The following is a 14,233-nucleotide window of genomic DNA, read 5'->3' on the forward strand; positions in this document are numbered from 1 at the left end:
CTTGGCGGGACGCTCCTGGCGCGCTGCCTGCGCCGTGCGTTGTGGGCAGCAGCTACAGAGGGGCCGTCCGGTGCATGTGCACCCGCCTTCTGCACCCACCTTTGACCTGCCGTAGTGACGGGTGGGCCAGCGTTGCTCCTAGTCCCACTCGTCGGCTACACTTGATGCGGGTCCCGTCGTCTCGTTGGACGCAACCGGACCAACCCTAGCCCCCAATGCCAGCCACGCACTCCTACCTCCTCCCCCTCAAAGCCGCCACACCCACCATTCCCCTCTTCCGCCTCCTCCTCCTTCCCGGATCCGTACTACCGCAACACCCACTCGTCTCCTCCTCTCTCTCTTCTAGCTTCCTCCTCCTTCATGATCTCTGCGTCGGCCGCAGCCTGAGAGGAGCAGCGGCGACGATGTCAAGTTGCGAAGCGGTGGCGCTTGGGCGCGAGGCGGCAGAAGCAGCTACCCCGGGCCCCGGTTTGGGGGTTCGGTTCCATAGCGCCGACGGCTTCTCCGTCTACAACACCGGGGCCAGCTAGTGTTCGTCGTGACCACAGCCGACCACCTCTCGTCGCTAGGGTCCATGACGGCGGCCGGGTCAGGCTTAAGCGGAACTGCAGGAGGCCATGAAGGCCACGGCGGCTGCTGGTGGAAGCAGCGGGTTTTGAAGGAGCGGTAGATGTGGGTCCGCGGTTGGGGAAGACTCGCCGGCTGGGCGACGGCGAGCGCCGGTGATGGCAACGAAAGGAAGCCAGGCGTCGGGGTACCGCAACAATTCGGGTGCCTGCGGCATGACAACATTGCAGAAGCATGCAGCGTTCTTCGACGGCGACAAGGACGCGGTTTTTTTCCATTCAATTTTTTTGGTTCCATGTTATCTGTATCTTGGTGAATGTACAACGCTAATGTTCAGTTCATTGTCTCAGGTATGAATTTATAGATTCAAGATTTCCTTACACATGGGGCTTTGCAAGTTCATTGTCTCACGCATCCTTTATATTGCAGTGTTTTTTGGCGGAGGTGTGTTCTTGTCTTGCGAGGTTCATCCACCGTCGACGACACCTGCAACTCGTTTGGTATATTTGGTTAATCATAACCAGCAAAGAGGAGGAGTCGCATACGTGCCTGGTATTCTTTGTGTTGTATGAAGTGTTCCTTCAACTAATCAAGCAATCTGACATTAGTACTTTGTTTGAGCCACCGCCGAACGCTCAGCGATGGGTTGAGTTGGTTGAGGTGTAGGTGGAGCATTTGCTCGCCGAGGATGGCACGTGCGCGAGCTGAAGTACGACGCCGGCCAACTTCGGCCTCTGAGGCTTCCCTGACGCGCTCCTCTACCACTACCTCCTCAACAACAAGGTGAGCATCCCACTCTCCATTTTTCCTGAGAACTTCCAATGACTATTCAAAAAATCATCCAAGAGAGAGGCAGTAGCAGCAGACCAAAGCTAAGGAAGATCAATTCCTTTTTGTTATTGGCTTTTAACCTCTTGTTCCATGTGATTGTGGCTTAGGGCAACTCTGATGGCAGCCAGTTGGAGTTTGCTATGTTACATATGCAAGTCCTTTTGAAATCTGAAACTTCTGTGTGGTGATGAGTTTCTGCTCATCTTGATTGATTCATCTCCAGTGAACGGGTGTGCCTTCTGATGCATTCATTTTCTCTTTTGTACCGTGGAGTTCATCTTTGTTTTGGAGAATAACACCCTTGCTGATGTTCATCTTTTCTATTCATACAGGGATTCGTCCTTCCATTGTGCTCAGCCACAAACCGATTTGGAGGGGAAATAGGAGAGCCTGACGAATATGAGCATAATATCTATGCATATTTTGAGTTTTTTAAGCCTAGTACTCTCTATTTTTCAATCTTAAAATAGCATGCCACAAGTTAAAATACAGAAAATTAAGTCACTGACCCAGTCTGTACATAATATCTATGCATATTTTGAGTTTTTTTTAAGAATCTATATGCTCAAATACTCAATTTGGCACTTGCCATACAGGCAAAAGTGCTACCTTAAATTTGTAGCTCTGATAAAAAAATAATTTCAAACGTATCTGATGGTAAAAAAGATAATGACGGGAAAACTACACACCATTCATCCAAGTGAAAGTCAGAGTTTCTCTTCTGAAGAGTACTTACTATATAGAACCACATCTTTGTCAGGTTTATTCTGTATAACTGGGAATACATGTTTCAGGAGCCTATTGTTTCTGTTGATCGCAGTTACTATCTTGTGTAGGTTGCAATATCTGCCAGCTTTGTATTCTTTTTGTCAATTCTGTGTTGGTAGGTTGGTCCATACGGTAAAGCTTAAAACTTCTGAAATAGACATCTATGGATATGGACATGCTAAACATTTTCAGGAATGTAAGAAGGCAGTAGTCTCTTGAAAAGTCATTTGATCTCGCAAGAGAGAAGCTTCCTGGAACATTTAATTATTTTTCTGTTGTGTTATTGATTTCACCAGTTTTATGTCAGCCGATTAATTCTGAAGGATTCTAAACTTCCTGATATATGTATTTAGAGCATTTGCTGAGATTTGATGCAAAATACTCATGGCCAGGCATTATACTGTGCATAAGCACAATTTTTCAGTTTTTCTTTTTCTTGTTGCGGCAGTTTTTCTACAGCAATAGCCAATAGTGTGACATCACACTACTCCATTTTCACAGGCCATGGAACAATAAATATCTTGGCAAGGGATACCCTATGGTCTACTGTTATAACTATGTGTGCACTTTGGATCTTTTGGATGTCTTGTTTAGCATCCTTTTTGACAGAGTTGATTAATTTAATAGTGAAATAGTTGGTTATGTCAGATGTGTAATACTGGTTGTGGTATCTCACATTTGTCAAATATTCATATGTTGCTGGTAGTCATGCTTATGCCTAGGATATTAAGTAACCTTGTGCTATGCTGTGACTAAATAAAAGCAATGTTTAGACTTATCTTTTGTTTTCTCTACTTAAAGAGTCCCGTGTTTTGCAGGGTCTAACCAGGAAGGATTGTGGGTTCATAATTTCATGCCAAGACCCTAAAAGCATTTTTGTCTCTTGCTTCGACTATCATATCTATTTTCTCTGTAAATTCTAGACCTGCAGTTCAGATTATGATCTTTGTATGCCCTTTTTTTGTACCTTCTGAAGTAGGCTAACATTACAAAAAAGAGCCACATGTTTTAGAAATTGAATTATGTGGTCACCATGACAGCTTTTCAAGTTATGGTTCTTTAGCCATTTAATGCAGTATTGATGGTGTAGTGTGCTTCATGAAATGAAATATAGTGCATAGTTCGTCAGTTTTGAGACTTACCCACATCTTTTTGCTACTCCTTTTGCCCTGCACCATATTTTCTTACATGTATTGCTTCACCCGTCACCATAGAGGTCTTACCTCACCAGGACCATGGAGCCGCTAGGAGTACGATCAATATATGATCATTCTTAGAGTTGAAATTCTAATTTTCACATTTAATCAATTCCTTCATCAAGTGAGTCATAGTAAACCACTAAACATGAATCTTATGTGTATATATTACTTCTTCATTTGCCACTTATTTTGTTCAAAATATTTTTATGATATTTCTAAAAAAGCTTAAGGTTAGAGATGCGGGGCTATTGTAGGATGGAACATAAATTAATGTTAAAATATTTTTTGAATTTCCTTTATAAACTACAATACAAGATATGTTTGGGCCACACGATTCTATTCCAAAAATTTAAACAACTAGGCAATTGACGACACATCAAATGTTATGTATTGATATAGGTCATAATGGTTTTATTCTATGACAAGCTTAATTTGCTTATAATGTAACCATTTCAAGGATTGACGAGTTTTTAAGCCATATGACCTTTGCACACTCAAGTTACACGTTGTAAATGGCTCATGTCTTGCACTGTTTTCGCTTTCCAAGCTACAGTCTTTTGATATACTCCTTCTATAAACTAATATAAGACTATTTAGATCACTAAGTTTAGCAACCTTAATGGTTTTATATTAGTTTACAGAGGGAGTACTTGAAAGGACATTCTTTATATGTTGTTTGATTCTATCAGCCGTACAACCTAAATTAAAAAGTAGGGATCTACGCAGTGTAGTGGAACCATTGTGCTTGCTGCAGTTTTATTATAGTGTTGAAATGTTTTACTTAGTTTATTCTGTACTTAAAAATATATTTTTCCAGCCATTGTTTTCTAAATGTTTTCCTTAGTTTTATTATACCTGATATGGCCTTTGAATATGCTGATATGGCCTTTGAAGTTTCTGTTCTATAACAAGCTTTGCACTGGTCTACTTGAGCATGGTATGGTTCATTCTTTTTTGTTGCAGCTATTCCAGAGAAGTTTAGAGCTCCACAACCTTATGAAGACTTGAGTAGCAGAGATGAAACAATCAATTAGATGAGATGCATCACATGATTTTTTTTTCTCTTGACGTTGATGGGTATTGAACCTATAGATCAACTTATCAATGGAACCCTTATCAGTGTTGAGAATATGGCACAAAAACTCAAACACAGGACGATCAGCCGAGGGAAGAAGCTAAGAAGCATCAGGAAGGACTTTTAGGATGGTATTGCGGTCAAATGCATCCTAGGATAGGTCTTTAAGAATTATGGTGTGTTTCACTCCTTTTTTGTTTACCTTGCCACATTTGTTAGCCTCAATTTGTTATTATCCTTCTAAACAGGTGCAGAACTAAAACTTACCTAGGTTGTGAGAGCTGATGGTGATTTGATTGAAAGATCTGCTTGCATTGTTTGTCTCTGTAGACAACATAACTAAGGCCATATGGTTTCCAATGTCACTATGATCTAAATTCTTGCCGAGTGTAGTTTTTAAAGCACAGAGTTGCTGAAAATTTGAAATACATACTTAATTGGTCTATACATCTTATACAAATATGTTTTTTTCAAGTTCAGATTTTTCAGCGTGATAAACATATTTTCAATATAGCATGATTTAACACATAGGATTTCTACTGAATATGTCCTTGCAAAATGATACCATTTCATCAACAACATGGCTTTCGGCGGGTCTCTGTGCCATTTGGCGCAACGGGTCAACTAGTTTGCCTAATAATAAATAAACTTGCATAGGGATTGGCTAGCACCCGAGGATAATTAATCAACCCGGGCCAGTGCTCCTCATGAGTATTGGTCCAAACCGGGTACAGTATGGGGCCACCACGGGGAAACTCAAGGATTGGTTTTACTCGTAGGATGTCTCATCTGATCGTGGCCTGAGACGAGATACGCACGGCTCGTGTCGGCATGTTGGGAGATCTTCCTGGTTTTTCTTTTACCGTTGTCGAAATGTCTTGTGCACCAGGATTCCGAGCTTGATTGGGTTATCTTGAGATTGAGGTTTTTCCTCAGTGGATTGTGAGATTTTATGGACTAAGTTGGAACACCCCTGCAGGGTTTAATCTTTTTGAGATTCATGTCCACGGTTATGTGGCGACTTGGAGATTTATAATATCCAGTTGTAAAGAACTTGACACTAAATCCAATCAAAATACACAGACGCGTGCGTAACCGTGATCGTCTCTAAGTTCGAGAAGAGAACATGGTGGGGTTATGTTTGACTCGTAAGTAGTTTAGGATCACTTCTTGATCATTACTAGTTTATGACTGTTATATGTAGTTACTCTTCTTACTCTTGTACTCATGCGTTAGCCACCATATGAATGCTTAGTGCTTGTTGCAACCTCATCACTTAACCATACCATACACGTTAAGCTTTACTAGTCTTGATACGCATGGTAATGGGATGGATGAGCCCTCATGGCTCGCATATTACTACAACAACAGTTGCAGGTACAGGTAAAGCAATGCTTTGACGTGAGAGCGACGCTTTCTTGCTTTGGAGTTCTTTTGCTTCTTCTTTGATCAAGGGATAGGTTCCCGGTCGGGAGCCTGAGATTAGCAGAGTGGATGTCGTTCTTCTTTTTCGTTTGATTTCATCCTTAGTCGGATCCTGCTCTTCTGTATGATGACTGTTATGTATTGATGTATTGATGTATTCAAGTTGTAGCTTGTGGCGAGTGTAAGCCTTTATCTGTTATTCCCATCTATTGAGTACATGCTATGTTGTAATGATATCCACCTTGCTATGCGCTTGAAATGCGGTTGTGCCCCAATCATGAATTCATCACGTGATTGGGATAGAATCTCATCTTGGGCGCTACAAGTTGGTATCAGAGCCTTACCGACCGTAGGAGCCCCGTGATTGATCAAACCATTGCCTTTGTCGAGTCTAAAAACAACTATTTTGAGTCTAGTTATATATCGGACAGTAGGAGTTCTTTTTACTCCTTATCCCCTTCGTCACTTTGGTGAGGATTTGTGAAGTAGGTGTTTTGATTCCACTACTCTTCCCACTCAATTTTTTTAGGATCACGCAGGTTTTGTTGGAATCATTGCGATATCGGTGTGACAGAATTCTGTTCTTGGTGCCTCATGTCTGACTTGACTTCTTCCAGGGAGTTGAGGTCCAAGGTTTTTTTTGTCACATCCACAATCGTTTCAGTTCCGGAATACTAGAGGACGCCAACATCAAAATGCTGCCATACTTTTCATGGTGGCAAATAGTGTCGGGACTTATCCCAGTACTGGAGGAGATAGCACGGATGATCTTCCATGACTAGTATTGTTGTTTGTTCAAAGCTCCGACGTACACGAGTTTCCAAGATTTCGTGGTTATGTGTTGAACGCAGTTGGAACTTTGGAGCGTAGTATATCCTATTAGGAATGGTGTCAAAATTTGCTCCGTTTAGCCTGGGACTAGATTGCATAACCAAGAAGTTTCAGGAGTTCCTAGGTGGGAATTCAGGTAGTTATGTAGAATTATCCTTCCAACAAATGCATGACGGGGTTATGTGTTTGTTTCTGGCTTATTCTGCAAGCCAAATCTTTTGTTTTGTTTTGGTTGTGGTATTCGAGTTGCTTCAAGGTCAAACGTGGATTCCATACCTTTTTCCTAAGCGATGTTCTCATATTTCTCTGTGAATGCTAATCCTTCTGGATCATTGAGATTGTCAACTCAATTCTTTTCAACCGGTGCACTTCTCTTCAAGTTATTCCATACGAGCGTCGTTTAAAAGCCCAAGGATTCGTTTGTTTCACCCGTCCCAAATTGTCTTCTTTTTCCCACCCTCACACCCTTCTCTTCAAGGAGGCAGAAATATCAAATCAAGTATCCATTTTATTCGTGTGAAATCTCTTCATTCTTTTCCTTCAATGTTCTTATCTGGTGACTCTCATGAAGATGCCAAGGAAGCTTCAAGTTTATCCTTCTTCGTTCTCCTCTCTTATTCGGTGGGCTAAATTCAAGCTTCAATGTTGAGCACATCTCTTCCTTTTGTTTCATGTTTTCCCATGTTGGAATTTCTTATCCAAGGCTCTCTTATTTATTTAGCTCTCTCTATTCATATTCGGAGTGTAGAAGATATCTCAGAAGATTCACGTTTCCATTCTTAATCCATTCAAGCTAATTCAAGGTTGTTATCTCATTCGAGCCATTTAATTTAACTGGTGCAATCTCTCTTTCAAAAATCATTTAACGTATTTCTTTTGAGTGGGCCCACAACCCACATGTCTTTCCCAGGATCTTACCTGACTCTTCTAATTATTTCCGAAGTTATTCTCTAATTCTTATTAAAGTTTGATGCTAGAACAAATTTTCACCAGTCAGATGCCTTTTCCAAGATTGCTTTCAAATTCTTTTCATCGCTGGCTCAACCTATGTCTTCAAATTATTATAGAGTATCTCACAAAGTCTTCATGGTATTTCTCATTGTCATTCTTTGCATGCAGACCGAAGAAGAATTTCTCCTAAACTTGGTCTGTTCTCTTGAAGATTTATGGTTCTAACTTCATGCCATCCTCATAATTGTTTTCGGTTGTGAGAATTCTTTTCATACCCATCCGAAGCATTTCAGGAGTTGCTTTCCTTTATCGATCATCTGAAGGCCATCATTTCAGAAGATTTATTCGTCATTTCGAACTTTCTGCTCTCATTTCCCCATTCTTACCGGTGCCTCGTTCGAGTGTTCTTTAGTTAGCTCGTGATCTCTTCGCTCTCCTGTATTTAAATTCCCTCAAGTATTTTCATTCATGTTGTAATTCTTGAAAGCACAAGTGCTCCCTGGGTGATTTTGGTAATTCATGACAACATATCTCTTGTTGGACTAATACTTGTACCTAGTGCATTTCAGATAAGTTCAACATTGGAGTGGCATGGACATGGACAAGAGGATGTGGAACCACTCCAAGATGCTAAGGACAAATATTGGCAAAAGCTCAAGACTCTACATTTTCCATTTTAGTGATCCAAGATCACATTGAGTCCATAGGAAAGCCAATACTATTAAAAGGGGATGAGGTGTTGCTTAATGGCTTGCTTGCTCAAAGTGCTTAGTGATATGCTCCAAAACCCTCAGCCACTTTCTCACATCCACATATGTCCTAAACCTAAATGTCAAACTCGGCCCCACCGATTTGATCTATCCGGCACCACCGAGTTTCACTTGATACAGCCACTGCCAAACCCTAGTCACTTCGATCTCACCGATGGGATGTCGGTTTCACCGATATGGGCCTGCAAATACACTGTGATCTATTGCAACAAAATCGGTCCCACTAAGTTTGTGCAATTAGTCCCACCCAGTTTGCTTGACCAATCCTCTGTTTGCATATTACCAAAATCGGTCTCACCAAGTTTGAGTAATTGGTCAAACTGAGTTGAGGTTTTACCCTAACCCCTCCACATCGGTCCCACCAAGATGACCAAGTTGGTCCCACCGAAAACTCTAACGTTCATATTTTGACCTAAATCGGTCTGACCGAGTTTGCTGATTCGATCCCATCGAGTTTGGGAATCTGTGTGTAGCGGCTAGAGTTTGTGTGGAGGCTATATATACCTCTCCACCCATTCTTCATTCATGAGGAGAGCCATCAGAACATACTTACACTTTCACTACTCATTTTCTGAGAGAGAACTACCTACTCATGTGTTGAGACCAAGATATTCCAATCCAACCACAAGAATCTTGATCTCTAGCCTTCCCCAAGTTGCTTTCCACTCAAATCATCTTTCCACCATAGCAAATCTGTGAGAGAGACCTGATTGTTGGGGAGACTATCATTTGAAGCATAAGAGCAAGGAGTTCATCATCAACACACCATATATTACCTTTTGGAGAGTGGTGTCTCCTAGATTGGTTAGGTGTCACTTGGGAGCCTCCGTCAAGATTGTGGAGTTGAACCAAGGAGTTTGTAAGGGCAAGGAGATCGCCTACTTCATGAAGATCTACCCTAGTGAGGCAAGTCCTTCGTGGGGGATTGCCATGATGGGATAGACAAGGTTGCTTCTTCATGGACCCTTCGTGGGTGGAGCCCACTGTGGACTCGCGCAGCCATTACCATTCGTGGGTTGAAGTCTCCATCAACGTGGATGTATGATAGCACCACCTATCGGAACCACGCCAAAAATCTTCGTGTCTCCAATTATGTTTGCACACTCCAATCCCAACCCTTTACTTTCTCGCAAGTTGCATGCTTTACTTCCCGCTTCTCATATACTCTTTGCATGCTTGCTTGAATTTTATTGTGTATGCTTGAAATTGTGTTAATCTACCACCTCAACTTGAAAAACTTCAAAACTGTTAACTTTGTTTGTTGAGGGTCCAATCACCCCCCTCCCTCTAGACACCTCTTCTCGATCCTTTCAATTGGTATTAGAGCGTTGTTCTCCATTGCTTTGGTTTAATCACCATTGGAGGAAGATGGATGAGTCTACGTTGGGGAGTCTTAGACATAGAGTGCGTATTCTTGATGCAGAGTTCTTCAGTGAGTGGAAAAATGAGATGCTTGGAATCTTTCATGAATATCACTTGAACAAGTACATTACTACTCCTTGTGAACCCTTTGTTGATCCCTTGGATCCTACCCATGATGGGTCTCTTGACATGTGTCTTCGTCCTGGATATGGGGGTATCCAGCCCTGCCTGCTTGCGGCCCACTCCATCGACGTCCTGGTGCGGCCCAGCTTCAGCATCAACAACACAAGACCCTCACGAGGGGCCAAGCCTCGCGAAGCAGACAACGCCAAGACCCCCGAGGAGATCGGCCTCCTCAGGCTGGCTCTCGAGGGGCGGAGAGTTCTATGCAAGGTTTACCTCATGAGGCTCAGCTGACGTGAGCCATGACGACCAAGGTCAGGCGGGCGCCAGGCGGGCGCAGAGCGCAGGTTTCCTCTTTGGTGCAAGGGAGGCAAGCCACAGGTGCGGAGTCCCGAGGAATCAGCTAAAGGTTTCCATTCTGGTGCAACGAGATCAAGACCGCTAGGACGGCATGATGGAGGTCATTGACGAGCCCACCGCAGCTTCACGACCAGAGGCTTTTCGCAGGCGAAGACTACTTTTGTTAGGATAAAGCTATACTACTTGCCCCCTTTCAAATCCGGCCGTTGTGGGATCCCTTCCCGCCAACATTTGGGAAGAGGATCAAGCCCACTATAAATAGGACTAACCACCACCATAGAACGGGGGAAGACAAGTCGAACTAGCTCACACCACACCAGCTCCCTTGAGCTCAAGAACACCTCACCTCCTGAGGCCAGTTCATCCACTGTACTAGTTCATCCTCAGCACTCCGAGGCAATCCACCAAAACGCTGGAGTAGGGTATTACACCGCAACGTGGCCCGAACCAGGATAAACTGTTGTGTCTTTGTGTCTCTTTGAGCTAGAAACGCTAGGCTTAGGAGGATCGCGAGTAGGCAGGCTGGGTAGGTTGAGATCTCCGCACGCACCCCCGAGTTCGAACCTCCCAAGGGTTTGAGGATCCCTTAATCCGACATTTGGTGCACCAGGTAGGGGTGCGTCGAATCTTCTCTTCCGTTGATTGATCCACCGCCACTCTGACACCTCCATGGCCGATGCACGCCGAGCTCGCACCGAGCGTCAGGCCGCAGTCGCCGCCCGTGTCGCTCAGACAGCTCTGGTGGGCGATGGTTGTGCCCGTTGCGCTCCGTCTCTGGTGGCCAACGCCGCCATGGGCCCTGCCGGCCACGAACAGCAAGCTTCGTCGCTGCATTCGTCAGTGCGTCGCGATGGGCGCACCGCTACTCCGTCACTAACCCTAGCAGCTTCGTCATCCCATGCGCGTCGCGGCCAAGTGGATGCACAGGACGCTTTTCTCATGGCGCGGGAGCTCTTTTGCTACCGCCCGGTTGGTGACCTCTACGAGGAGTGGCTCGAGCGGATCGCTGAGCTCGTCAGTGTTGCACACAGGGACTCCGCCGAGCCGGCTTGCTTGCTACCTCAGCAACCACATGCATCGGGCGACGTGGCGCACGGGGCTCCTCCGCCAACTCTGGCCCCGGGCGCCATCATTGAGCCAAGCCGTGTGGCGCCCCGACGCAACCTGCCTTGCCCTGCACTGGCTTGGGAGGACGTGAGCTGCCAGGTCATGCAGCGACCACAAGGAGAAGCGCGCGTGCTTCCAGCACCCAAACACCAAGCCCGTGTACTGCCGCAGGAGGTGGCGATGCGCGTGCACCAAGACCAGTTTCCGCCCCCTCGAAGACCTCCGGTGGCCATGGCAGGATGCCGTGCGTTCACTCCGGAGCACCGCAACATTGTCTGGCCGAGCAAGTTCAAGCTTGACCTGCCTCCACGCTACGACGGCACCGCCGATCCCGCCAAGTTCGTACAGCTTTATGAGCTGAGCATCAAGGCGGCCAGCGGCAACGAGAAGATCATGGAGAACTGGCTCCTGATGGCCCTCAAGGATAGCACGCGTTCTTGGCTCCTGAACCTGCCCGAGGGGTCGGTTTCTTCCTGGGAGGAGATGCGGTCGCTTCATCGCCAACTTCCAGGGCACTCGCGACCGTCCACCGACCGCGGGTGACCTGCGTCGCATCAAGCAGCAACCTGGAGAGACCCTGCAGAAGTATATCCAGCGCTTCAACACCGTTCTCCTCAAGATCCCCAAGGTGTCGGATGAAGCCATCATTTGAGCATTCACTGATGGCGTCCGTGATGTCAAGATGAAGGAGGAGCTCGCCATCCATGAGGATCTCTACACTGCTCTGGAGATGTTCAACACGGCGAACAAGTGTGCAAGGGATGAGGAGGGATGCCTCTCCCTCCTCGAGCTCCCCGATGCTGATCCAGAGACAAGAAGACCAAGACCAAGGACGTGAAGCGCAAGGGGCTGGCCGTGCTTGCGGCCGAACCAGAGACGAAGCGCAACTGCGACAACCCCGAGTCATCCAAGAGCAACCAGTCATTCTGCGTCTTCCACAACATTCACAGCTACAACACCAACGACTGCCAGGAGCTCAAGGCCCTCCGCGATGGGCACCTCGGTCGACGCTCTGAGCGCAACGAACGAGGATACGGTCGTGGAGGCGGCCGAGGTGGAGGACGCTGGGACGGACGCGACCATCGTCAGGAGTGGTGCGACCAGCCTCGTGAGGACTGCTGGCAGGGCCAGCCTTGCGAAGGCGCCTGGAGGGAGCATCCTTGTGAGGAGCGCCCTCAGAGCAATGCAGATCTTCCTCCTCTGCCTCCACCGCCAAGAAGGAACGAGGATCACCACCAGGACAAGGGGTCTGGGGGCTTCCAGGAGCCTCGATCCATCGCCCACATCTTGGGCGGCTCACAAGCCCTAGCTTCCCACCGCATCTTCAAGCAGTTCACGCGTGAGGTGAACGCGGCGCCCCCCAAGCCCGAAGCAACTCGCCCTCTCAGGTGGTCCAAGTGTGCCATCACCTTCAACTCCTCAGACCAGCTCAAGTGCGCGGCCACCGCCGGCGTGCTCCCCATGCTCCGCTCCCCCGTCATCAGCAATGTGGTTTTCACCAAGACTCTTGTCGATGGCGGAGCAGGGCTCAATGTTCTGTCTGTTCAGACATTCGACACGCTTCAAGTGCCATACTACCAACTTCACCCAACCAAACCATTTTCAGGAGTGACCGACGGTTCTACACAACCAATAGGGCAGGTTCGCCTCCCTGTCACCTTCGGCGAGCGCAACAACTACCACACTAAGCTCATCGACTTCGACGTCACCGACATCCGCCTGCCCTACAACGCCATCCTAGGGTACCCAGCACTGCCCAAGTTCATGGCACCTATGCACCACGGCTACAACACCCTCAAGATGCCAGGGAGTAGCGGCGTCATCTCGGTCGCGTGCCAAGAGAAGGATGTGGTGTGCTCCCTCGAGCGCGCCTTCCAGGCTGCAGCGGTCGAGAACCCTGAACACGAAGACGGCGCCCTCCCTCTGAGGTTGCCCCCAAGATGAAGAAGCTGCAGCTGGGACAGGGTTATCGTGAAGGAGCATCGCTCGAGGACGCTGCGGTGAGCCTCATGTCTCCGGACGCGGCACCTTCACCCATCACATAGGAAGGCGCGCTCGGCGCCCCTCTTAGGCTGGGCCGGGGCTCTCCTCAGGAGGGCCTCAGACCTAGCCAGGGTCACGAGGGAGGCACTCAGGCACCATGTGGATGCACTCTTCAGAGCATGATTCCCAGGAGAAGGCAGCAAGCGTGAGGCACCAGGCGTTTAGGAGTTCAACAGCAAGGCAATCGAGGAGATTCAAGAAGAAAGGGTTCTGCAAGGCGATCGTCGCCTGTCGTGCGGCGCAGCTCACTGCCCTGGCGAGGGTAAGGAGTTCCGCTTCTGCATCGACATCCCCGGGCTCAATAGGGCCGCGTCTCGGCATCTCATGTGGCCGTCTCGTGTCGGCTAGTGCGAGGGTCCACCTCACAGCTACGTCTTCATGCCTTTCGGCCTACCGGGCGCGGCTGAAGCATTCCAGCGCTGCCTGAGGGACGCTCAGATGGCTTGCGAGGCCAGGCATCAGGCGATCCTAGCGGAGATGCAGGAGCACCTCCAGGAGCCTCCCGGGCCCTCTGAGCCTCCCAAGGCTCGGCACTAGAGCGGCTCGTGAGGAATGACTCCAGCAGCGCGCGTTTTTTGGCTACTTCAACACCTCTTCAACGATGGTACTAGGTGACATCTCCCTAGTTCGTTTAGTCTGGGGGAACCCCTCGGGCTACATCATCCCCAGGCCGTGTGGGCCAGGCCCAACAGCATGTATCATTTCTATGAGTTTGCCTATGATTGTCACCCTACGACCGCCGCCTCGCGGCCCCCCATGTGTTCGCTGGCTAGCACCTCTCCCGCATCGCTGCATGATAACTCACGTCAGCACGGCGGTTG

General features: G+C 47.3%; 1 long non-coding RNA gene across 1 annotated transcript; it reads left to right on the top strand.

Moving 5' to 3' along the window:
- The first annotated feature begins 245 nt into the window (after positions 1-245).
- LOC119363651 lies at positions 246-4,706 on the top strand. Its single transcript, XR_005174223.1, has 4 exons — positions 246-917; positions 997-1,350; positions 1,506-1,628; positions 1,731-4,706. It is a non-coding gene; the product is annotated as an uncharacterized LOC119363651 (long non-coding RNA).
- The last annotated feature ends 9,527 nt before the right edge of the window (positions 4,707-14,233 follow it).

Source organism: Triticum dicoccoides, chromosome 2B (assembly GCF_002162155.2).
Source record: "Triticum dicoccoides isolate Atlit2015 ecotype Zavitan chromosome 2B, WEW_v2.0, whole genome shotgun sequence".
Classification (NCBI taxonomy): Eukaryota; Viridiplantae; Streptophyta; class Magnoliopsida; order Poales; family Poaceae; genus Triticum; species Triticum dicoccoides.